General features: G+C 38.5%; 1 protein-coding gene across 7 annotated transcripts in view; it reads right to left on the reverse strand.

Moving 5' to 3' along the window:
* The window catches only part of Marf (Mitochondrial assembly regulatory factor), a 601,407-nt gene that overhangs the window by 526,884 nt on the left and 47,058 nt on the right, over positions 1-27,465 (reverse strand). For 4 of the 7 annotated variants that reach the window (XM_067141663.2, XM_067141658.2, XM_067141661.2 and 1 more), the window contains one exon: positions 25,658-25,708. The exons of the other annotated variants lie outside the window; for them this stretch is intronic. The gene's annotated coding sequence lies outside the window, so the exon portion shown is untranslated. The remainder of the gene's footprint in view (positions 1-25,657; positions 25,709-27,465) is intronic. 7 annotated transcript variants of the gene reach the window in all.

The raw sequence follows: 27,465 nt of genomic DNA on the forward strand, positions 1-27,465 counted from the left end.
CCCACTAATTACTTTTACGGTTTTCAGAGACACCGAGGTGCCGGAATTTAGTCCCGCAGGAGTTCTTTTGCATACCAGTAAATCTACGACACGAGACTGATGTATTTGAGCACCTTCAAATACCACCAGACTGAGCCAAGATCGAACCTGCCAAGTTGGAGTCAGAAGGCCTGTAGTAGGGATGTAAAGAAGAAGGCGTGTAAGTCTCTGGCAAGTCTGCCGTTAGAGTTTGGCTCCAGTGTATGGGACCCTCACCAGGCCTACTTAATGCAAGAGCTAGAAAAAATTCAAAGGAAAGCAGAACGATTTGTTCTGGGTGATATCCAAAAAAGGAATAAGTAGTGTTACTAAAATGTTGCAAACTTTGGGCTGGAAAGACTTGGGAGTAAGGAGACGAGATGCTCAACTATGCGGTATGTTTCGAGCTGTCAGTGGTGAGTTGGTAAGTAGAAGAATAAATCTGAGTGGAGCTTTTAAAAGTAAGAAAGATCATATAAAGATGAAGTTGGATTTCAAGAGGACAGATTGGGGCAAACATTAATTTATAGGGCGACGAATAAGGTATTGGAATAAATTATCAAGGAAAATGTTCGAGAAATGTCCAAGTTCATTGAAGATATTCAAGAAAAAGCTAGTTAAACAATTATAAATAAATGTAAATAGGAGGTAAACAACTGATAGGGAACCTGCCCCCTGGGCGACCACCCTAAATGCAGATCATTGATGACAATGATTGAACAACAACTTTAATTTCTGTTTGAAATTCAGCAACTTCAGATGAATTAGATGATTTTTTTTTTTTTTTCCCCCAGTAGTGTTAAGCCGTCTAATGCTGTATCTCTTCTTCCATCTATCCACTCATCCATCCCTCGCGGTAAAACCTCCGTCGTCATCCTTAAACTTGTTTTTAAATTCTGTTGTCTTAGCTTGCACCATAGGACCAATTACTGCACTTTCCGTGCTTTGCAAATGTGAAACCCACAAAAATAAAACTTTAGACGTCTGCTCATATTCATCTTTCTTCATTGTTTTCCGTGCTCCACTCTTTGACTCACCCACTTTTCAATGTCCTTCCTCTTAAGTCTCCAATCTCCAACACACACCTCCTCAACTCCATTCAGCAGCAATATTTTTCATAGGGTTGCCTTTATCGAACCTTCTTATTGCATTAAAATTTTCTTTCTGTTCGTCACTTATGCTGCACTACTCTTGCGTAGAATTTTTGCTAGTGGCTTTACGTTGCACCGCCACAGATAGGTCTTATGGCGACGATGGGATAGGAAAGGCCTAGGAGTTAGAAGCGGCCGTGACTTTAAGTAAGGTACAGCCCCAGCATTCCCCTGGTGTTACTACAATGATGTAAACACTACTGAAACAATCTGATACACTGACAATGTACCAGAGATTTTACTCCAACCAACAGTAAAAAATAAATGAAGCACAATGTTAGAAGAGTGACGAGACATGACCAGAGTTCCATGAATCACGAGGTGGTGAGGAGGAGGGATATGGGCGGTGTGAATTCTTAGAACATTGCTTGATCTAGCAGCAGCGAGGGCCGGTGCATCACTACTCGATCTTTCAGCACCCACTGCTTGATTTAATTAGTGGTCAGGACGTGCGATTCACTACGCTACCATGCAGCTTCATTGACACACTGCCAAGCAGTGCACATAGTACAAGTATGAAGGATTAAAAAAAAAAAAAGGAGTATGTTTATTTTCCAAGAACTCTCTTGGCTAACCTAGAGCCTTGGTTAACCACGAGTCGACAGTACATGGTATTTTTAAACCTTTTCAAGATTCACCATTTTAAATACATTTTACTCAGTGATCAATTGTGTGAAGTTAATTTTCAATAGGAAAATTTCAAAATTTGAAATGTGACCATTGCATTGTCATTAACATTTTAATATTGCCATTGATGCTTTCACGGCTCGCACTTATAGACATGATATAGGCTTTTGGGCTTATGCAGTGTCAAGACAATAAGGTGAAATTCTTTAAGTTTCGCAGAAAACTTTGCTTTGCATCATCAAAAGAAAATCTCGACTGTCCACAAGAAAGGCTTCTAAAACAATGAGGTTTGAATTTAGACGTTACCCAATAGAAGTAGAAATAGTGTGGTCATTCATCACCAGATGGCTCCCCGGATGTGGTACAGTGCTAGCGTACGAAGCAGAAGCTGACGGAACCATCAGAATCAGTCTAAGAGGGTCACATAACATAACAGGCGTACACCCATATGAAGGTATCACATTGACACAAGTCTGGAATGAAACATCTGGCGATGAGGAACGTACTAATTTGGAAAAACACCGAAACAAAATAACAATAGTGAAGGGACAGGGAAGGGAACTACCTACGTAAATCTTAATGGCTGGCAACCAGGTATTACTTAATTGATAGCCAGTGCCCCTGTTGAAACTGTTAGGATTTCAATGTATTTCCAAAGCTTCCCATATAATCCTGGATCTGTAGTGTCTAGTGTGAGTAAGAGCTCGAGCATCTTGGAACATGACATCATGACCAGACGACAGAGCGTGCTTAGCTATTGCTGATTTGTCTGGCTGGTTGAGACGAATATTATCATATTCACCTGGTATGGAAAGGAAAATTCACAAGAAATAACTGAACAGCTCGAACAATAAAAAATGAAATCTCATGTTGAATATATGCCTCAAATTGTTGGATAAATTATTTGTCAGATGCAGATTGTGCCTAATATTTCAGGACAACAATTGGTTACAGAAATGGAATCACATTCTTTACAAACAGGGCACATAAACTGTAGTGTTGGTTTCAAAGTAGTGGAAAATTTGAAATTATGTAGGACTGCTTGAGTAATAACTCACAACACTTATTTTCAATCATTCACATGAAAATTACCTGAAAAATTCTCACCTCAGTAACATCTATCCTCCAATCCAGCAAGCCATTGCAACATAAAAAATAAGTAAAATAAATTTCAACAAGAAAGTCTAATTACTGAAAACTTTAAAGAGGCAACAATTACAGAAAAGTAATGCAAAAGAAATCTCAAAAATCACATAACAGCATAGCAGGCAAAACAACATATCTAAGTCATTTCTTTGCCTTCTTTCTCCATTTCTAATGGGTTTAATCTCAGCAGTAGGTTCATTATCTACCGCAATGCAGCAACAAATTAACATAAAATAAAACAAAGCAATTACAAGTATTAATGGCACATTCAACACAAATACTCGCTACAGAATAATACGTCATTACGATTAGGCTGATGTTTCTTAAAGCATAGTCTACTATGAGTGCTAAAAATATTACATTGCATGCAAAGACTGATTCTGCACAACTGTGGACATTAAAAATCCCTTCCATAATATATAATGTACCAGTAGAGCTATGTTGAATAAAGGATTTCTACAACAAATATGATTGAACAAATCTTTGCAGTTTTTTCATTTTAAAGACATGGAACAACTCAGTCATTACAAAGATCAAACCTAATCTGTCCACAAAATCAACAATATTTGCAAAAAAAAAAAAAAATTCTTCAACTTCTTTTGTTTTCTTACACATTACTCTATAAACAATGCAAAATGAAAGCCCTTTGAACAGATCAGATGAAAAAACTTACAAAATTGGTCTTTTAGAGGTGTAGTCTCCTTCAAGGGAAATGTCAAATTGCTGCCAAGATAATCACAACCACCTTTTTCACTTTCATTAATAATGGAAATTCTTTCTTCTAGAGAAAGAACATGAATTTTTCTCTGTGATTTGACAATTTGCCCTCACTTTGAAGACAGAACAATCACTAGTGATTGATTGATAGTGGATTTCATAAGAACTTAACACAAGTACAGTAGTTTATTGCCTGTTCCCACACTCTTACAATAGAAGAGCAATGACCTACAGCTAACTCTTACAACAGAGATGTTTTCCAGTGACCTTGAGTCTGTAGAGGGCAGACTACAGGGGAAAGTACACTACCATTAGAATGAATGGAATTAAAGGGTGCTGTACGAAAAAGCAGCCTGCCACGAGACGATACAAGCAACAACTCACAACAACTACAGGCCCGTTTACAGAGCGATTCTGCCTCATTGTTATTGTCACTGTCTTGTATTCCTGTGAAGCTGTTGCAACTATGTATACTTAACCACTGTCACCACCGTATTGTTGTACGTGCAGATTCCATTCTTTCTGAGGAAACAAAATTCATGCTATACAAGAGGCTTGTAACTTGCCAAAGGTGGTCATCTTCAAGGTGCTCCACAAGACATTTTAAGTGTCAAATTAATGGTCATCAAAAGGGGTAGTCATCTGATAGAGATGAAAAATGCATTAGCCTAATGGAATAATAATCCCATTCCAGAAGAAAATCACCGTGGAAAGAAGGGGTCTGGTTAATAACAATAATTATTATTACTGTGTTTACGTCCCACTAACTACATTTGACAGTTTTTGGAGACGCAGAATTTTGCCCCGTGCTAGTAAAGCTACCGACAGGAGACTGGCATATCTGAGCACCTTCAAATACCATGAGACTGATCCAGGATCAAACCTGCCACGTTGGGGTCAAAAGGCCAGCGCATCAACAGTCTGAGCCACTCAGCCTGGCCCTGGTTAATGAGGTGGTCATCTGGAGATGTTTCACTGTACTGTATTAAAGTACCCAGAAAAAGAATTTTTTACTTGAAAAGTATTAGTTTTTCAATTTCAACAACCTACTATTTGATGTAATTCTATTCAATTATCCTTCTAATGTTAAAAAAACTAACTGGAAGCATTATCAATGCATGCAAACAATCAGATTAGTCCTTTCAAGCTTGGGATCACTATGTCCAGAACAAAATCATCTTAGCAACAAGCAGCAAGAAGTAAGGTGTTACTTTACATTAAAGTGAAACCAACATAAATTCATGAGTTGAAGGGATGAATTTTCCACGTGGGTGTCCTGAATGTGCTAGGAGTCCAAGTCTCTCAGCTCAGAGCAGAGGCCAGACACTTCTGCAAATGCAGTTCTCACAGATAAGTTGCTCTTTCACTCAGAATCTTCTGAAAGGAACATGGCATGCTACATATCAGTTATCACCAATCATGTGTAAATTAAAGGACTGTATCCATTCTTTCTTTTCCAGTCTGTATTTACAAACTGAAACTGTGTCTGATTAAACAGGAACTGTACTGCTCCAGAATCAAGGGTGGGTGTTAGTCCACTGAAGCTCAACTTGTAGGATTCTAGCAAGATATAGCAGATATCTTGGATTCAAGAGGTCAAATGGACTGAATTGCAATTGACCTGTCTAAAGCATTTGATAGGGTGGATCATGGGAGACTACTGGCAAAAATGAGTGCAATTGGACTAGACAAAAGAGTGACTGAATGGGTTGCTATATTTCTAGAAAATAGATCTCAGAGAATTAGAGTAGGCAAAGCTTTATCTGACCCTGTAATAATTAAGAGGGGAATTCCTCAAGGCAGTATTATTGGACCTTTATGTTTTCTTACATATATATATATATAAATGATATGAGTAAAGGAATGGAATCAGAGGAAAGGCTTTTTGCGGATGATGTTATTCTGTATTGAGTAATATATAAGTTACAAGATTGTGAGCAACTGCAAAATGACCTCAATAATGTTGTGAGATGGACAGTAGGCAATGGTATGATGATAAACGGGGTTAAAAGTCAGGTTGTGAGTTTCACAAATACAAAAAGTCCTCTCAGTTTTAATTACTGCGTTGATGGGGTGAAAGTTCCTTTTGGGGATCATTGTAAGTATCTGGGTGTTAATATAAGATTTTCATTGGGGTAATCACATAAATGGGATTGTAAATAAAGGATACACATCTCTGCACATGGTTATGAGGGTGGTTAGGGGTTGTAGTAAGGATGTAAAGGAGAGGGCATATAAGTCTCTGGTAAGACCCCAACTAGAGTATGGTTCCAGTATATGGGACCCTCACCAGGATTACTTGATTCGAGAACTGGAAACAATTCAAAGAAAAGCAGCTCAATTTATTCTGGGTGATTTCCAATGAAAGAGTAGCATTACAAAAATGTTGCCAAGTTTGTGCTGGGAAGAAATGGGAGAAAGAAGACGAGCTGCTCGACTAAGTGGTATGTGATATAGATGTTGATTTTCATAGGGAACCTGAAATATTTGTCCCAAATGAGTAAATTTATAACACCAATATAAATGGTCTGTTATTGGACATTATAAATTTTTCAGCTAACTCATTCCTCAGTTTTTGGTAAAGAGACAAAGTCTCTCATAGTGCACTGGCACTGCCGGTGGCTTCAAGTAGCCTACGCAGTGGCCTCCACTGTATGCACCAGCCATGCGGCTTGGTGGGTGTGCTAAGTACCAACTAATGAGCCCAACTTAGCACACGGGGGCAAAACGCTGGCAACCAGGAATGAGTTAGCTGAAACATTTACAATGTCTAATAACAGACCATTTATATTGGTATTATACATTTATTCATTCAGGACAAATATTTCAGGTTCCCTATGGGAATCAACATCTATATCATCTGATGGCCAAGCAGGCATCAATTTTTGGTAAGGAGACAAATTCTCTCATAGTGCATTGGCACTGCCGGTGGCTTCAAGTAGCCTACACAGTGACCTCCACGGTATGCACTAGCCACTATAAATTGAGGATAGTTATGTCCACCTTTTCAATACAAAAACAATGTGAGGTCATTAACACATCACATATTTATTACCTTTCAAACATTGGGACCGGTTTCGGCATTATTTGTATGCCAACATCAGCCATAGGAAACTTAGTGACAAGGCCTAAGTACAATATTAACATAACTTACAACATACATATATGTATATATAAAAATGAACATATTATTACAATGACTTAAGAAATTTTTGGTGTACACCATAAAACCTTATATTAAAATTGGTAGCATATTTTATGTGATATATTATGACTTTATACAATTATTTGACTAAAGTTAAAGCTTATTGTCAGTTTTTCTAAATGTTACAAAATGTTAAAAGAGCATCCAGATAACAATTTCCAATATTTAAAAACTTTTATAACTCCTAGGCGTTAAAGATAATAGTACATTTGTTTGGTCGATAGTACTAAATTGACATGCATTAAAATGAAATCGCCTACTGTCAGATGGGAAACAGTGACCTATTTGTACTAGGTATGGAGATAAGTTACATTATAAGTCTGTAGTAATTCTATAACTTGCGTTAATATAGTTTGGTTATTTAATAACAAGTCGAATAAAATGATAAATTCGGCTGATATTTTAAACTTTAAAATATTAATTGTCCATTGTAGAGGTCCCTTTTTCAGTGAAGATATATAGTGAGCAAAGCAGTTCCTCTTAGAATCTATTGCAGGTTCACTCTATTTTAGGTGGATTTTGGATTGAATAAATTTCTTATTTCGTAATGTAATGTCGTTGAGCAATGATCGTAATGTAATATTCCGTCATTTATGCTAATGTTCATAAAATGTAGATCAACTTGGTCGAAGTGGACTGGTGAACCAAATTTTCTTGGACCATAACATTCAAGGTCTTTGAGGTTCTAGAAATATCTCGATCCAAGACGGACCTAAGAAGAAAGAATATATATACTATGTATTAGCGTAAGAATAACTAAGTTTAATAGGCATTATTTTCGTTTAAGTAGAAACTCACCCAAAGCACTGTGTTGTTGAGAATGAAGCCGATGAGGAACTGTCTACCGGAAAGGCAGAAAGCAGACTACGAGTATTAGAAGAGGGGCGGAGCATGTTATGTAGGGGAAGGGGGATCGCGATAATGCGAGGTTATTGGTCGGGAGGGCGTGGATTACGGAGGGGATGGTATATGAGCATATTGCGCACCATTTTGTGTACTGGTTGATTTATTGGTCTTTTTAGACTGTTGATCACTGAAATGAGCGTATCAAACAATATCGTGGGTTTTTCGGATACCTCATTCAGATTATAATTCGGGTTAAAATACTGATCTAATGATATAAAACATTGTTCCGTTATGTCAAGTAAGGGCCCTTTTTCCATTATTTCTACGACGTCAATATCATGGTTGATGTCATGAAAACTGTGTTTATAGTCATTGATGTGTTGTCCTATAGCTGAAAATCTCCTACATTTAATGGCGTTGACGTGCTCATTGTACCTAACCTTAAAGGATCTCCCTGTTTGTCCAATGTATGTACTATTACAGCTGTTACAGTGAAATCTGTATACGCCCGATTTATCATATGGGTTTGGTGCGTTGACCAGTTTGGCGTTATGAAATATGTCAAGATTTCTGTTGTTGGTTTTAAAAGAGATGCTAATCTTATTCTTCAAAATGTTTGTGATTCTATAGACATTAGGGTTAATGTTTGTTGATGATACGTTTATAGTTATGGACCAGCATCTTTCAGACGCACCTACCACCCTGGCACACCTTAATAATATTGATCCAGATATTAAGTTTACAATAGAATCCGAGGACAACAGAGCCCTTAACTTCTTAGATCTAACAATCACTCGGCTCCCGCATTCCTTTAAATATAAGATCTACAGAAAACAAACACACACCGCTACAACCATTCATAAGGACTCCATACACCCACCCAGCCAAAAGCGAGCAACCTATAATAGTATGATACACCGAGCTTTTAGCATTCCCATGTCAAAATCAGACTTAAATAGAGAATTAAAAACAATACGTAGTATTGCAGCCCATAACGGCTATAATCGTAGTTTCATAGAACGAATAATTTATAAGTTCAAGCACAGACCGAAATCAAACCTACAAAAAGAAATAATTAGACCAAAAGTCTACTCAACATTCACATTTAACCCTAATGTCTATAGAATCACAAACATTTTGAAGAATAAGATTAGCATCTCTTTTAAAACCAACAACAGAAATCTTGACATATTTCATAACGCTAAACTGGTCAACGCACCAAACCCATATGATAAATCGGGCGTATACAGATTTCACTGTAACAGCTGTAATAGTACATACATTGGACAAACAGGGAGATCCTTTAAGGTTAGGTACAATGAGCACGTCAACGCCATTAAATACAGGAGATTTTCAGCTATAGGACAACACATCAATGACTATAAACACAGTTTTCATGACATCAACCATGATAATGACGTTGTAGAAATAATGGAAAAAGGGCCCTTACTTGACATAACAGAACAATGTTTTATATCATTAGATCAGTATTTTAACCCGAATTATAATCTGAATGAGGTATCCGAAAAACCCACGATATTGTTTGATACGCTCATTTCAGTGATCAACAGTCTAAAAAGACCAATAAATCAACCAGTACACAAAATGGTGCGCAATATGCTCATATACCATCCCCTCCGTAATCCACGCCCTCCCGACCAATAACCTCGCATTATCGCGATCCCCCTTCCCCTACATAACATGCTCCGCCCCTCTTCTAATACTCATAGTCTGCTTTCTGCCTTTCCGGTAGACAGTTCCTCATCGGCTTCATTCTCGACAACACAGTGCTTAGGGTGAGTTTCTACTTAAACGAAAATAATGCCTATTAAACTTAGTTATTCTTACGCTAATACATAGTATATATATTCTTTCTTCTTAGGTCCGTCTTGGATCGAGATATTTCTAGAACCTCAAAGACCTTGAATGTTATGGTCCAAGAAAATTTGGTTCACCAGTCCACTTCGACCAAGTCGATCTACATTTTATGAACATTAGCATAAATGACGGAATATTACATTACGATCATTGCTCAACGACATTACATTACGAAATAAGAAATTTATTCAATCCAAAATCCACCTAAAATAGAGTGAACCTGCAATAGATTCTAAGAGGAACTGCTTTGCTCACTATATATCTTCACTGAAAAAGGGACCTCTACAATGGACAATTAATATTTTAAAGTTTAAAATATCAGCCGAATTTATCATTTTATTCGACTTGTTATTAAATAACCAAACTATATTAACACAAGTTATAGAATTACTACAGACTTATAATGTAACTTATCTCCATACCTAGTACAAATAGGTCACTGTTTCCCATCTGACAGTAGGCGATTTCATTTTAATGCATGTCAATTTAGTACTATCGACCAAACAAATGTACTATTATCTTTAACGCCTAGGAGTTATAAAAGTTTTTAAATATTGAAAATTGTTATCTGGATGCTCTTTTAACATTTTGTAACATTTAGAAAAACTGACAATAAGCTTTAACTTTAGTCAAATAATTGTATAAAGTCATAATATATCGCATAAAATATGCTACCAATTTTAATATAAGGTTTTATGGTGTACACCAAAAATTTCTTAATAGTCATTGTAATAATATGTTCATTTTTATATATACATATATGTATGTTGTAAGTTATGTTAATATTGTACTTAGGCCTTTTCACTAAGTTTCCTATGGCTGATGATGGCATACAAATAATGCCGAAACCGGTCCCAATGTTTGAAAGGTAATAAATATGTGGTGTGTTAATGACCTCACATTGTTTTTGTATTGAAAAGGTGGACATAACTATCCTCAATTTATAGTGTAAATCTAAATTTAATACGGACCAAAATGAAGTTCTTAACTTTAAATGCACTAGCCATGCGTCTTGGTGGATGTGCATTAAGTGGTATGTTCCGAGTTGTCAGCGGAGAAATGGCGTGGAATGACATTAGTAGACGAATCAAGTTTGAGTGGCGACTTTAAAAGTAAGAAAGATCACAATATGAAGGTAAAGTTGGAATTCAAGAGGACAAATTGGGGCAAGTATTCATTTATAGGAAGGGGAGTTAGGGACAGGAATAACTTACCAAGGGCAATGTTCAATAAATTTCCAATGTCATTGAAATCATTTAAGAAAAGGCTAGGAAAACAACAGATAGGGAATCTGCCACCTGGGTGACTGTCCTAAATGCAGATCAGTATTGATTGATTAATTCTATGAAAAATGAGAGTAGCCTTGTCAGTAGTATCGTTTATGTTCCAGGACCAAGGCTAGAATTTTCTTTCTCCATGTAATAGTGTTAAATATCCTCAGACATATTTCTAGCCTCAAACACAATAAAATGAAAGTAGCCTTGTCAGTAGTATGGTTCATGTTTCAGACATCAGGCAGGAATCATCTCTCTCCGTGCAATACTGATATTTCCTCATATTTCTAGCCTTAAACATAGTAAACCACTCGGTTTTCAAGATGCTGAGGATTACAAAACACCTAAAGAACAGACGTCTCTTGTAGAATATGTTCAGCTAATAGATCATGAGAAACAGGAAACCATATCTCCATCATAATGCTGGGGACTGGGATCGAGCCAAAGAACAAGTGTCCTGTATTGAATGTCCACTTAATAAACATCACCATGCTTATAAGAGAAGTTATCACACCTCCCAAGGACAACTGTCACAAGCCTTTTGGAGGTAAAAAGGCATGTGAACAAAACAACACATGAAATATTACACTTCCCCATCTCCATCTAGAACAACGCTTATGAAGCTGGGTGAACGCCCACAATGCTTATAGGCACGAGCTATCACACACTAATGTAAACATGAAAACTGCAGGATATGTCTTTGCATTATGCAGGTGACCTACGTTGTGTCTGGCAGTTATTCCTGCTTCAATAATGAAATACAGCATAGACATGATCATATGCTAATTGTGTGTGGACTAGTTTTTCTATTGTTTTTTCTGCAATGACACACACAGGTCTTATGGCAACGATGGGATACGGCAGGGCTACAACGGGAAAGGAAACGACCATGGCCTTAATTGAGGTACAGACCCAGCATACACATGATGTGAAAATCAGAAACCGAGTAAAACTATCTTCAGGGCAGCTGACAGTGGGGTTCGAAACAGGTTGTCCTGAATGCATGCTCACAGCTACATGCTCCAAACTGCACAGCTGTGTATTTAGTTTAATGGCTTATAACAATCTTGCTATTATCACAAACACTGGTGACTGAAGTGACATAGAAGTACCAAGCGGACGACACGGTTCTAATGTATGCCGAGAGAAAAATAGTATGGGAGTCGTATAGCCCTCTGGAGCAACAAATTGATGAAGACGTTGCCACACAAGCACCAGTCTCTTTGCTCAGCCATTCCCTGTAGTTGAGTTCAAACACAAGCCTGTTGATTATCAAAACACACGTTATGTTGGAATGTCAGAAATTATAGTAGTGATGAAATGTCAGATACATTTTCACAGGATAGTAATGAGCCAAACATCCCAGCATACAACTTGCCCACCAGTTCCAGTTCCAATGAACCATCACCCACAACAGGAACAGAATGCCTTGCAAACTCATATTTCTTTTGTACAGCTCCATGGCTAGAGAAATCAAGAGATAACAGGTTTAATTCCAGGCTGGGTCCAGGATTTTAATTTTCACTGGTCAATTCCTTTGGTCAGGGAGTTGAATGTTTGTACCTTGCTCAACATCAGAATTCATCTTAGGTAGGGCGAGTAGCAGCGATTGGGGGGAATGGCGGGGGGCAGCTGCCCCCTCACTTTGTGGAGAAAACATATTTTAATTCCATTTTAGCCACCTGAAACTAAGAATTATTTTTTTAAAAGCAATTTGTACAAACCCCTTTGTCTTATCAGCTAATTCTTTCCTTTAATTTCTTTAATTATTAGCGGAAATACACGCAAATGTTGTCGTAGCTAAATGATTTGTATAGCACCACAGCATGCAGCAGAGACTTTGCACGTGCTGTCAGAAAGAGTAGCACGGGTATATTTGCCAAGGTCAGGGACACTAAGATATGATTCACCCACTTGACGCGTGCATTTGTCAATCTGGCAGTCTCTTTAGCGTCCATTAGTTTATTAGCGTGTCATCAAATACGAGGGCTGTTTATTTTTTTTGTTTAACCTCTGATCGCGCAGGTAGACAACCACAGAAGTGGTGGGAACTGTTTGCGCATGGAGGGTGACAGCGCATGTCCTCCACTCTACCTGTGGCCAGAGTCAACTTAATCACGCCATTGTGAGCCAAGTTATTGGCACAGAAACACGGTCGCTAGGATTGATGCTCCTGTCAAATGCGAGTTGCGTAGTGTGATTAGTTTCCTTGAAGCAGATGGAATAGTGCAGCTGACATTCACCGACAAATGAGTCGGGAATATGTTCAAAACTGTACGAGTGACAGTGTTGTGCGTGAATAGTGCTGGAACTGTAAAGAAGGCCAGACAGATGTTCACGACGAAGCAGGCAAGGACGCAAGTCTGTCACTACAGATGACATTCGTCAACAAAATGACCAACAGGTTTACAAGAACCAAAGATTTACCGTAAGCCAGTTGTGTCAGAAATTTTCTGCAGCTACAAGGTTATCTGTTTACAAGATCCTAGCAGAACACCTGCACTACAGGAAATTGTGTGCTCGATGGGTTCCAAAGATGTTGTCTGATGACCACAAAAGTCACCGGATGGTAGCAGCGTTGACGTTCCTCACCCGTTATGAGGCTGAAGGTGGAGATTTTTTGAAGAAAATTGTGAATGGCGATGAGACTTGAGTTCGTTATGTCCCCCCAAAAACAAAACAACAATCACATCACACTCACCAAACAAACTGATAAAATTTAAGCAAGCCTTCAACGACAAGAAAATGATAGCTAAAATCTTTTGAGCCCAAAAAAGTTGTGTTGCTTGTTGAGTTTATAGAATGGGGGGTCTACAATCAATTCAGCTGTATACTGCCAGTCTTTACGATGACTGCGGAGAGCCATACAGAACAAACGAAGAGGCGTGCTGACGTCTGGTGACCCCTTGATTCATGACAACGCTCACCCTCACCCAAGAACTTCTTGAGGAATTTGAATGGGACGTTTCTGACCACCCACCGTGCAGCCCCAATTTAGCACAGAGCGACTTCAACCTCTTCCCAGGACTGAAAAAATTGCTGGGAGGGCGGAAGTTCGAGGAGGATGAAGATCTTCAAACCAACGGTCGTGCCTATCTTAATTCACTGGCAGCAACATACCGTACAGAGCGGATCAAAAAGCTTGTCCACAGGTATGGTAAATGCCTCCATTTTCATGGTGATTATGTTGAAAAGTAACCACATTTGGTAATAAATTCATTTGGCTATGTAACACTTGTCCTTTATTTATGACCCATCGGAGGTAGAGAAAAATAGAACAGCCTTCGTACTAAATTATTTTTTATTGTATAATCACACCTTAATTGTATTTAATTGTTATACAAGTGTAATATTGTTCCTTTGATGAAAATTTTATTGTATAGTATTGAACCAAAATCTCAAAAAACTATTATTACCGCATGTAAGCTGGTAAACTGTCAACCTTTACCTCTCTGTCGAAATTCGCTCAGAGAGCATTAAAAAACTTACTAATATGTAGCTTCATTTTTCCCCTCAGTTTTGATGTAATACCCCACCTGCTATACCCCATAAACCCAGGTACTTTTTGTTGTCTTTACACTAGTGCCCCCCCCCCCCCTCCCTTCTAATTTCTAATCACCACTATTGAGTAAGTCTCCATCTTTGCAGACGGTAACCTACATGGCATCACCTCAAAAGACTTAGATCAGCTCTCTCCGCAGGCCATATGCCATTATTACTAATGAATATTTGCACTGAATAACACGCTTAGACTTTTCATGTTCTAAACATTCTGGCAACTATAATAGGCGGTCAAATGAAAATCAAACACCCGCTACAACTTCAACATGGGATGGTTTTATTCAAAAGTAATTACCAAAAGCATTAATACACTTATCCCACTGGGAGACGAGACGACCAATTCCAGTTTTGTAGAAAGAGATAGATCGACGACGGATCCACAACCACACCCACTCTTGCACTTCCTCGTCCGAATGAAACCGATGTCCACGAATGTCTTCCTTCAGGTCACCAAAAACATGAAAATTACAAGGGGAAATATCCAGGTTATATGGAGGATGCTGAAGCGTTTCCCAATCAAATCGCTAAAGTGTACCCTTCACCAGATTGGCAGTATGGGGGCAAACATTATCATGCGATAGGATGACACCCTACGAAAGCATTCCAGGGCATTTTGACTTTATGGCATGTCTCAGTTTCTGCAAACTGTCTTCACAGTGCTGCGTCACTGGTAAACGAACCGCACTTCTCTGTTCTTCTTTGCTTGCCTCCACTTCTACAGCTGGACGAACACCTTAGACCAGTCCACGTACCAAGAAAGACATAACCCAACAACTTCATGCAGCTGTGTGTTGTCAATATGCAGTTCTCTTACCACAGCGATGCCAGTATCGATACGTAACAACAGTGTTGCCATATTTCACACGGAATGTGTGTTATCCAACAAATTAATCTAAAAAGCCACCTAATCGATACTTTATTTCTTTTGCCTTTGGCAAACTTAAAAATACATTAACAAGTTTTAAGTTTGCCAAAGGCAAAAGAAATAAAGTATCGATTAGGTGGCTTTTTAGATTAATTTGTTGATTAAACTCATCGATACGGCCATGAAGTGGACAGCTTGCAGAATGTGTGTTATGGCGGGTGTTCGGTTTTTATTTTACTGCTCCTTATATAACTAGAGGAATATTTTATTTACTTCAGAATTTTGAGTCCTTGTTTTCCAATAAATACATACATACATACACACACACATACATACATACATAAATACATACATACATACATTACACACTGTTAAACCTTTCAGCATTCAGGTTACAAGCATATGTGAATTACTAAATGCCTTCACAAACCTCTATTTGTGACTAGCTCTGTGGTCTCGTTTAGTTCCATACCTCTTATATTTAAAAAATTAGGAATTTCGTATAACCATCGTTTTCGTCTCCCTCTACTTCTCTTACCGTCCATGACTGAGTTCAAAGTCTCACTAACAAATGAAAGGTTTCTGGTGATGCAAGGATGGGGAAGGGCTAGGATTGGGAAGGTGGTGGCCATGTAAATACTTTTTTACTGTTCTCACCAATGTTGAAATGCCAGAATTTTGTCCTGCAGGAGTTCTTTAACGTGCCAGTAAATCTAGACATGAAGCTAACAAATTTGAGCACCTTCAAATACCACCCGACTAAGCTCAGATGGCCAGCGCTCTACCGCATGAGCTTCCCAGAACGGCTTCAAGATATTAGACTGCAGGCTTTTGGCATAATCTGCCATTAAGGCCAAGTTGTAGGCATAGGCCAAACTGCTTACTAAATTTCCACCTAACTGAATCCCTCCATGCCACTTTACACCTTTCACAAGATGATCCAAGTAAACTATGAACAATGAAGGTGCAAGATAACAGTCTTCTCTAACCCCTGTAAGAGCTTTCACCCAAAAACTTATTCTACCATCAATTCTCAATGCAGCCCAATTGGCAACATAAATGCTGAAATTTCTTTCATGAAAAAACAAAAACTGAGAATATTTTAATTCCACTTTCTTTTTTTGTAGATAAATTTATTTCTTCACTTTGTGCTCTACATTTAATTTTCCATATTTATAATCACTCCGATAACAGAATAACACATTTTAGATTAGGGAAAGTAAGAATTTGAGATGTTACTTAACCCTTTGGCCTACCATTACTTGTGAAAGGAAATAGTCCCTTATATACCATTTATTTTTCAGTCACTTTAACATAAATTTAGAGAGTCACATACATACATACAGTAAGAATAAGAATACACAGAGCAAAGTGAGCTTTTAGTTTGTCTATAGTAACAGGAAACCAATTTTTTTGTTCGTAAGTATTACTGGTTTCAAGGAAGCAGATAAATTAGCAAGAAATGTAGAAGCATAGGCATAGGTTTCCTTTGTAACTTGATCCCGGAACTGTGGGGTTAGAAATTCATTCACTACGTCCATTTCTTTTGGATCATTCCCCAACCTCCTCCTCACTATAGAGTAAATTTCAGAAACTGGTTTGCATGTTACAGAAACAGTCTTATCGTCAACAAGATCCCGATTCCAAGTATCATTACTAGAGTTCTCACCCGCTCTTGTTGCATTCTGGTTTTGTCCCATAGTTTCGATTGGCACTATTACCTTGGAACTGAAATTGGAATCACTTTCATCACTGTCAGTTGAAGTATTTTCACTTTCCAGAGAAACATTTCCACTTTCAACATTACTATTTTCAAGCCAATTATGAATAGCCTCATCCATTGCGCGCTTGGATGTTTACAACTAGCGGCAAACTGAGGCGCCTTTTATTTTACGTATTTCAGCTCAGAGTTACTATGTATTTACACAGAGAAAATAGCTTCATGTATCATGTGACATCTATCGGGTAGGCTGTAAAACCAACAGAATAAATCTCTCTGACCAGCTAACCACAATAATGAACTTATAAATGTTCTGTGCACCAGGACGGAAGTGTCCGTCAAAGTATGTTACCACCTTACGATCGCAGGACGGAAGGTTCTGTCAAAGTATGGTAATGGGTTAATGAACCAAATCTCATTCTTCACAAATATGTTACGATGTTGCATGATAAATACAGTACAGTCAGCATTAGGATCTTAAATGGAACCTTTCCCTCAAGGGGACAGAAGGAATCGGTTGTGGCCTATGGATACGAACTGCCCCGGAATTTGCCTGGAAGTAAAAATTGGGATGGTGGTTGTGATTCTTGTTTTAAGAGGAAGTACAACTGGGCAACCATCTTATATTAACACTAATCAGAGGGGAAAAATGGAAGAAGTCAGACATTTTGAAGGAATGAATATATTGTTAAAAGTAAGGGAAGGGCCATGAAGGGTGTGAAAAAGAAAGACTCCCTAGGCCTCACAAACCTAACACCATCAGGGTAAGGAAAGAACAATGGACCATACTACTCAGATCTAAGCAACCAATGAAATGACAGAGTAATTAGTATGCGCTTATTGCCCACTCATTCCAACCTCGGTATGTGCATTTCTACCTAGGGAGAGCTCAAACAAAATCTTCAGGAACAACCACGAATTCCTGAGGCCCTGGATAATGAAATCAGGAGGGTGATCTAGGACTTTACTGCATTGTACTTTATTTCATTCATTAAATTTTGTAAGACATTCCTTTGTTCTTTCTTAACCCAATGAACTCGGATGACGAGACACGCGCGCTTGCGAGCACATGTCCTACAACACGGATGACGAGATGGGCCCGCGCATTGCCAATGCTCCGATATCTTTCTATAGTCCGCTCAGTTTGTGAGAAATGGCTCTTGCGTTACTATTTTCGTATACTAGATGGTTGGGGCGAGGGCATGTCGAAGTTCCCCTTGTTTGACCTTCACATCACGTGTAGGGTGACTCGGAAATATTCCAAATTCCTTTCAAGCCAGTAGTCAATATGGCAACTAGCAGCGTGCGCGTTTCTGAACATGAAGAATTAGTGAAGTTAATTAACAGAGTTTTAGTTGGTATTCCAACGATAGTGTAAGTGAACATCTTCAGTAATTAGAAGACGATAATTTGTGTGAAGAAGTGTTGAGTGTAAATAGTGTTAATGAGTCAGAAAATGTAGAGAGTGATGATGAGCAAAACCTTTGCGCCAGGCCTCCAAAACTTAAACATGTTTTGAAATCTAGCACACAAGAACATCATTTCAGGTTAGTGAATGTATTCATTCAGCTTATGCCAAAATTTCAGGATAGTATCTTGTATAGTTTTCTTTTAACAATATATTTTCCGTTGCGCTGCACAAACAGCTTTTCCACTGGGATTTAAATCTGAGTCGGTGCAACACGCAGGGGTATTTAAATGACAGTCCATTGGGTTAATAGCCAGTCTCTGTGTGTTTGTCAGGAGGGTGTTTGGGGAAGGTAACCAGTGCTTCTAGCCATGCCTACCATTATTATGCAATGAACACTTGGATAGCATGAACTGATTTCTCTTCCTAAGTTTTGTTAGTGTAGTTTACTGCACCAAATCCTTACCAAATTAATATGAATACTTCACAGCTCTTAGGTAGGACAGTACAAAATTCAAAGAGAAGTTTATGCTTTAAACAATGCTTATAAGCTTTCAAAGATTTTAAGCAATTACTTTTTCTAAAATAAATTAAAGCTATCACCTGACAATTTTTAATCCTTGCATGTATTATCAAACCTGCTTTTTTGCTCAGAATTCTTCAACTACTTATTTTTTTACAGGTTGCTTCACGTCACACCGTCACAGAGAGGTCTTATGGCGACGTGACAGGAAAGGGCTAGGAGTGGGAGGAAAGCGGCCGTGGCCTCAGTTTTGGTACAGCCCCAGCACTTGCCTGGTGTGAAAATGGGAAACCATGGAAAACCATCTTCAGGGCTGCTGACAGTGGGGTTCGAACCCGATAACTTCCGAATACTGGATACTGGCCGCACTTAAGAGACTGCAGCTATCAAGCTCGGTCAACTACTTTTACAACCCTCGTTATGTTTCTTAATTTCATTTAATTCTCAAACAAGTTAATCCAGCCTTGGCTGTAATAATTCTTGTTTTGACTATGGTCCCAATTTTGTTTAATAATAGTAATTTTCTGTTTAAATATCTATTTTTAATTAATTCATTCACAGACAGCAGAGATGTTTGCAATAAGTTAATCTGGGTTTGCCATTATTGAAGTGTGCATGTAATTGTCCCTAATGAACTATTTTTATGAGATGGGTTTGATCTCTTCGTGGTTGAGGGATTTTCTCTTCAGTTTTTCCTAAATATCTCCATCAGATTAGGAAAAATGTGTAGTATGGGATTGGGTTTTAAGTACCATTTTATTTACCATCAACTGTCAACTTACTCACGTTCACTAAAAGTGAATATTGGGCATGTAAAAATCATTAAGTAATTTTCTGTCTTATCATAGGATGGATACATTATACTTCTGAAATTAACCGTGTCTTTGGGTGGAAGAATTAAGCAGTTTATAATCTATAAAAGTCTTAAATAAAAGCGTAAAATAGATAACAAACCTGCTTAACATCTTATTCAACGTTTAAAAAAAATCAAAATAAATGTAAACAACCCTCAGTCAAGAGGAATACCACCTTCACTGCAATGATTGAAGGGAAAACTAAAGTGTGAAAATACCTGTTACAATCTGCTTCAACTTGTTCACTGTGGTGACAACAGTAGGCCCAAAATTGCAAGATCCAAAACCACTTATCATACATCTATACAATTATTATACCTTCAGAATTCCATTACAAGAGACAGAAGGGGAGAAGATATCAACTATACATGTAATTTTATAAAAAATAGTAACTCTTTATATGAAAATATAGTGGGAAGGCAGGAATGAAATAGCTTCATAGAACGATAGGATTAGCATGGAATGTGAGTAAAATACCTTCAGATGGGACAAAAGTGGTAACTGCACCTAAGCAAGGAAACAAAGGATTGCAACAACGATCAAGGTATTTCAAGTCAGAGGAGGGGCAGGGGGTGTTGGATTGGATAAGAAAGGAACACACATAATAGGACAAACACAATGGCAGGTTAGTGTGGGAAGAGGAAGCACATTTTCATATACTGCTGTCTTCAAACAGATAGGCTCTTTCACTCATCAATCCTAGTTCTTCTACATTCATCTCTTTTCAGCCCCTGATGAGCTTGTTTCTGTTCCCAGCTTCATCACAAGAGCAGGGATGTATCCCTTTCTTTTCCCTTTCCCCCCTCTCTAACTCGATTCGACACTTGTTTCTTTCCTATACTCATATATCAAGGTATTTCATTGATTAGTATACCAGGCAAGGTGTACAATGGCATTTTGGAAAGGAGAATGCAGTCTGTGGCAGAGTGAAAGTTTGATGAAACGAGTGTGTTTTACCACAGAGGGACTGTTAGGACTAGGTTTCAGTATGCGTCCAGTAACAGTAAAATGAAAATGTTAAAGGTCCACCTTTTCAATACCATGAATGTTTATTGATGCGAATATATATCACATAACGTCTAGAGAAGGTTGGTACTAGTTTCGACGCTCATTGTGCGTCATCATCAGCCAACAAATCAATTGAGCAAAATGCAACTTATCGAATAGCAATATATAACACATGATAGCACCTACAAGACAATTGTTAAACTATGACTAGTTGAAATATAAAACACATGACAGCAAATACAAGGATTAATGTTGAAAGCTAAATTGTCAAAAATTAAAACAATGAAATCAAAACAGAGAAGGTAACATTAGTTAGGGTATGATACACGAGAAAGTAGTCCAGCTTGAGGTTTGTAGAACATAAGGCGTATCTATATACAACATTTAAATGCACCAACTAAGGCAAATTTTAAATGTAACATTAAAATGGTGAGGGTATGGTGCATATAATCATCTAAAACATATGACAGCATCTATAAAGTCACTGTTAGATTATAACCAGTTGAAATGATGTGGTGTGTCTGACTGTAAAACATAACAATTTTGAGAAAGTATCCCAGTTGTTGAGTCTTGATAAACAAGAGAATAGTCCAGCTTGAAGTGCATAAATCATAAGACCTCATATGTTACCAGTGGGAAGAATAATCTTGTTCTCTTAAGTTGCGGTAATTAACAGGCTTAATTCAGGTGGTTTCGAAGCCAACAATGTGGTCTTGGGAAGATCATAATTTGAATTAACGTCACGATTCCCAGTTCAGTATGGAAATGTGGAGAACTGACGAAAAGATTGAAAGCCAAATTAGGCGTGATATAAATGTACATAGCCAAAAGAAACATAAGGGAAAGGAGGCGAACTCACCTTCAGTAGCGTGATGGCATAGATGTTGAAAGGAGGGGAGCTGACAATTTAGCTTTCAACATTAGTCCTTGTATTTGCTGTCATGTGTTTTATATTTCAACTAGTCATAGTTTAACATTTGTGTTGTAGGTGCTATCATGTGTTATATATTGCTATTCGATAAGTTGCATTTTGCTCAATTGATTTGTTGGCTGATGACGACGCACAATGAGGGTCGAAACTAGTACCAACCTTCTCTAGACGTTATGTGATATATATTCACATCAATAAACATTCATGGTATTGTAAAGGTGGACCTTTAACATTTTCATTTTACTGTAATCCCAGTTCAATACGGAACAAAATGCATTCAATACGGAACAAAATGAAGTTTCTAACTTTCAATGCATCCAGTAACTCAAAAATGCTAAGAAAAGAATAGAGAGTTACGTTTACATTTTATAGATGTAGAGAAGACATATGACAAGGTACTCAGAGAAAAGATGTTAGCTGTACTGGGGGATTATTGGATTAGAGGTACAATGTAATAGGCAAATATGCTGACAATTAGGCTGCAGTGAGAATTGATGGTAGGACAATTTCTTGGTTCAAAGCAGTTGCTAATAGTGTACCTGGATCATTTGCTGAAAGACATAAAATGTCAGAGAGGGTTCAGTTTGGTGGAAATGTAGTAAGCAGTTTGGCTATGCTGATGACTTTAATGGCAGAATGTGCTAAAAGCCTGCAGTCTAATAATTTGGAGCCTGAAGAGAGCTGCAGGGAGTATGATATAAAAATTAGCATTTCTAAGACTAAAGTGATATCAAGAAACATGAGAGGACTGAATGCCAGGTATGGAATATGGAACTGGAACAGGTGGATCATATCAGACATTTACAATGTGTATTTTCTCAGGATGGTAGTATGAAAATGAAAATCTACAGGCTGTTTCCTGTCATACGACCGGGTCAGGAATGGAATGAGTGAAGCCCCCATCTAGCGGCGAGGATAGGAATTGTGCCGGCTGCCAAAGCCTGTCGCACTCCTCTGGGGCAATGATTAATGAATGACAGATGAAATAAAATGATACTGGAGAGTGTTGCTGGAATGAAATATGACAGGAAAAACCGGAGTACCTGGAGAAAAACCTGTCCCGCCTCCGCTTTGTCCAGCACAAATCTCACACGGAGTGACCGGAATTTGAACCACGGAACCCAGCGGTGAGATGCCGGCGTGCTGCCGCCTGAGCCACGGAGGCTGCAGGATGGTAGTATATTACGTTGAATTAAAACAAGGTGCCACAAAGATAATGCAGTGAGCTTACAGTTGCAATTGATATTCTGTAAGAAAGAAGCAAGTTCTCGGATGAAACTAAGTTTACATCAGTCTACTTTCAGACCACTTTTCTGTACGGAAGTGAAAGCGGTGTCAACTCTGGTTATCAAGTAGGAAGTAACAGACATGAAAGTAGTGTGAACGATTGCTTGTACTAAATGGTGGGAACAATGACAGGAGGGTACCTAGAATTTGGGGGGGGGGAGATAAAGGCTACGTTAGAAATGAATTCTATTGAAAAATTTGTAAGTATAAACTAGTTTGTGGTGGGATCATGTGAAGCAAATGGAGGAAATAGGTTACCTAGGAGAATAATAGACTCAGACATGGAGGGTAAGAGAAGCAGAGGGAGAGCAAGGAGAATATGGTTAAACTATTTTTCAATATTTTATGAAAAGAAATGTGGAACTAAACGAGGCCACGGAGCTAGCTAGAAATAAGAGGCTTGTGGAGCGAAGAATGAAAGGCATAACAGTCTATGTATTATGTATGTATGGTTAGAAAATATTACCATCAAAAAGATAATTACAAAATCGAATGTACATTGAATGTACTCATGAAATGCACAACTACAATGAAATTGAAAAAAAATAAAAAAAAAAATCTCTCAAGAAGTTCCTATATAAATATGAAAGCCCAAATGGGCCCTCCAAAGAAGGAAATAATGACAAAGGTTTCAATTCACGATCATAATATTTAATTATCTACGATGCCCGAAGATTACAAGGAATCACACTGGAAATATTAGTTGATGTGTTTCACCCAAGCAAAGAACTGGCTAGTCAAGTGAAAATGGGCTGCTTAAAAGACTGATGAAGAATGTTACAAAAGGAATGATTATTTGAGTACTTTAATTAGTAATTTATATAAGATGAATCACATCAATGTGTCATAGTTCTAACAGGAATAATAATGTGCTTTTTAAGTAAGGAAATGATTTCCATCAGGTTTAAAATCCAACCAATTCCCAAATGAATGAAAGTGCCCTTGTAGATCAGCTATGAAGGGTGGAAATGAATGCGAGTTTGCCATTGAAAAATAACAGTATTATGTTTAGAATGAAACAGGAACTACCAAAAGTTCCCTGACAGGAAAAATTAAAGAGGAGTCAGTCACACTTAAGTTGAAGCAAAGTCCAATTCTACACAAGGAGATGAAGTTCACTATCCACACAGTCACAGTTTTGGTTTCCAGAAAGTAACGGTTAAAATATTGACAACTTTAAACCACATTAGATTTCAATGGCAAACAAAAATGGTACTTGTACTGTAGGAAAAAAATTATACATTCAGAAGCTTCTGTTATTATGAGTTTTGAAGGTGAATATTTAAAGTCCCGCTAATGAAGGAAATTAACATTAGCTAGCGGCATAGGGAGAGTAGTAGTGGGCACGTTTTGCTTGCAAGAGGTATCGTATTAGTCATTCTACAGTCTAGAGGGGTGTATTTTTACTACGTATGCTATGATTGAAGCTTACTTGTATGTATGTGGAATCAGGAATGGGAAAGGTATATGACAATTTGCAGTAGAAGAACAAGAGAACAGTAAGTTTTTGGCAATGACAGGATAGGAAAGTGTCAGCACTGGGAAGGAAGTGGCCATGGCAATTAAGGAACAGCCCGAACATTTGCCTGGAGTGAAAATGGGCAACCACAGAAAAACAATCTTCGGGGCTACCGATGGTGCAGTTCAAATGGACCATCTTGCAAATGCAAGCTTCTAGTTACACGGCCCATACCATGCAGGCAACTTGTTCGGTAGTAATGAACAATATTCCTCATGTCTTGTATAGTGCAGCAAGGGAATAGATCAGACGTTTAAGACAACTCGTTACATAGTAAATTTCGAGCCAGGTGGGTTATACTTGTTTGTGTGATAGATGATGTTTTGGAGTTAAATCCATGTTTTGTTTTGAATGCCATCTCGAACCCTTCAAAAATAATCGAAGTACTAATTTTTAAACATACTACGCTATATCTCAAAATATGCCAAAATGCTTATATTTTTATAAAACTGAATGAAATAAACATAACTGTAAAGATGCATGTAATATGAAACAGTCTGAAAGTAAACTTTCATTTGGGTTTGGAGGCCTCAAACAATACAAGAAAATCTAGCCCTAATCTTCAGGACTGGTAATGTGAAGCTAAAATCCAAGTAAGGAAAAACACATTGGAGAAGACATAGAAATTCAAGCAGATTCAGTCCAGGATGTCTGGAAAGGAAGAAAGGACAAGGCTCAACAATGCAATGCTCCTTTTGTATGGATACTATACTATACGGTATTGTACAAACAGACCATTTGACACACATACCATATTTGTCCAACAGAAATAAATGGTAAACGAAGGTACTAGCAAGACTACTGGCATTGTATTAGTCATTCTACAGTCTAAAGGGGTGTATTTTTACTACGTATGCTATGACTGAAGCTTACTTGTATGTTTGTGGAACCAGGAATGGGAAAAGTATATGACAATTTGCAGTAGAAGAACAAGAGAGCAGTCTAACAGAAACAACATTAAACTCTCAAAGTCTAGGGTACAATATAAATCTTAAACAAAATAAGAGGTTACAGTTTATCCACCCAAAATAAAAGGATGAAGCATTTTAATATCCACAATTGCAATCTATGAACCAACTTATATCAAGCAATAAGCAAGGAGAGAGATCAAGTAAGGACCTGCTTATTTCGGGGCATCTTCTCGGTTTCATCTAAACCATGGAGACACTTCTGAAAAAGAGAGAAATAATTATAGTGGCATTAGCTTTCCTCACTGTAAATGAAGAAACTAAAAATGAAGCCAAAGTAATGCATTCACAAATAATACAATCCTTTGATAATATCTCATATTTCTCACATAAGCAATAATACACCTATTTTCATTACTAGCGTAAAACGTTTTGGACTTTCTTATTTCAAGGCATCCAAGTGAGATACAAGATGGTACGTCCTGTTTCTAACAGAATTAAGAAATTAGTTAAATGCTAATTCAGTACCTAATCAGGTAACTCATTCAAAGAGCTTCCATCCCTAATAATGATGTGCTCTTAAGGAAAATAGCAATGCACACCATACTGTAGTTCAATTGTGGCAGAGCAACTAAAAATAACTGAAATGATTGAACACACAGAAACACAAAGGGGACACTTCCTTTTAACATAGTTAATAACAGAACGGGTTTCATAAATTTCTTCCCCACTTTTATACCTTTCCTGGCTAATGTCTTTTGAATAAAATATCAAAAAAATTCCACAACACATGATCAGGTATTTTCTGCTGATTACTAAACTGAAATGTAAAAACACAGTTAAATACTAAGATTTTATACACTGCTGTTTGTAGAAAGTGGAACACTCAGAAGCAATGGTCTGAAACTCGCCAAAATCAGAAGACGTGTAGAACAGTGGAACCTTAAGAAGTGTTTTAAATTGCAGAGACATGGCGTGCACGTAGAGCCAGCAGTGCCCTTCTGTGTGTAACCGGCCAGGGCAGTGTTACGCAACGCTCAGTCAGTGCGGAGCCATCATATGAAATGGAAACGTGTACCCAAGTGCCACTATGCCTCGCCGACATCACAGGAGGGAATATCAGCATGCGAGTGAGTTCAAACGGGGCAGAATGATAGGGCTCCGGGAGATGGGTCTGTCGTTCCGTGACATTGCGGCTCGTACAGGTTTGTTTCAGCAGTGAGGCATATGTGGAACCAGTGGAGAGAAGAGGGCCATACACAGCGCCAACAGGGTACTGGACGACACAATGTGACCACAGCGCGAGATGACCGCCATCTTGTCCGCAACAGACAGAACAGCTTTGTCCACGGTGTTTGCTCGACATTGCAGCACTGCAACAGGTGTGGGGATGTCTGCGTCGACGGTTCAATGCCTGAGGGCCGGACTGGTGGCATGCATGCCATTGCGCCGGCTTCCAACGACCAGACCCAACCAACACCGTAGATTGCAATGGGCACGTCAACACTGACACTAGTGTGCTGAGTGGCAAAATGTAGTGTTTTCGGACGAGTCCCGCCTCAACTTGTCCTACAGTGATGGCCGCATATGCGTTAGACGCCGCCATGCTGAATGCCATCGGGTAGACTGTATTGTTGAACGGCATAGCGGACAAACGCCAAGTGCGATGGTCTGGGGCGCACTGGAGCACTGCAACAGGTGTGGGGATGTCTGCGTCGACGGTTCAATGCCTGAGGGCCGGACTGGTGGCATGCATGCCATTGCGCCGGCTTCCATCGACCAGACCCAACCAACACCGTAGATTGCAATGGGCACGTCAACACTGACTGCGTCAACATGCGATCTCGCCTCCTACGTCTTGAGGGCAATATGAATACCTACCACTACATCGGGGAGGTTTTACAGCCCAAGGCACTGCCCCTCCCACAGGCCATTCCAGACGCCATATTCCACCAGGATAATGCCCAGCTGCATGTGGCAAGAAATGTGCAAGCCTTCTTCGAAGAACAACGGATACCA

This window comes from Anabrus simplex, chromosome 2 (assembly GCF_040414725.1).
Source record: "Anabrus simplex isolate iqAnaSimp1 chromosome 2, ASM4041472v1, whole genome shotgun sequence".
NCBI classification, from domain to species: domain Eukaryota; kingdom Metazoa; phylum Arthropoda; class Insecta; order Orthoptera; family Tettigoniidae; genus Anabrus; species Anabrus simplex.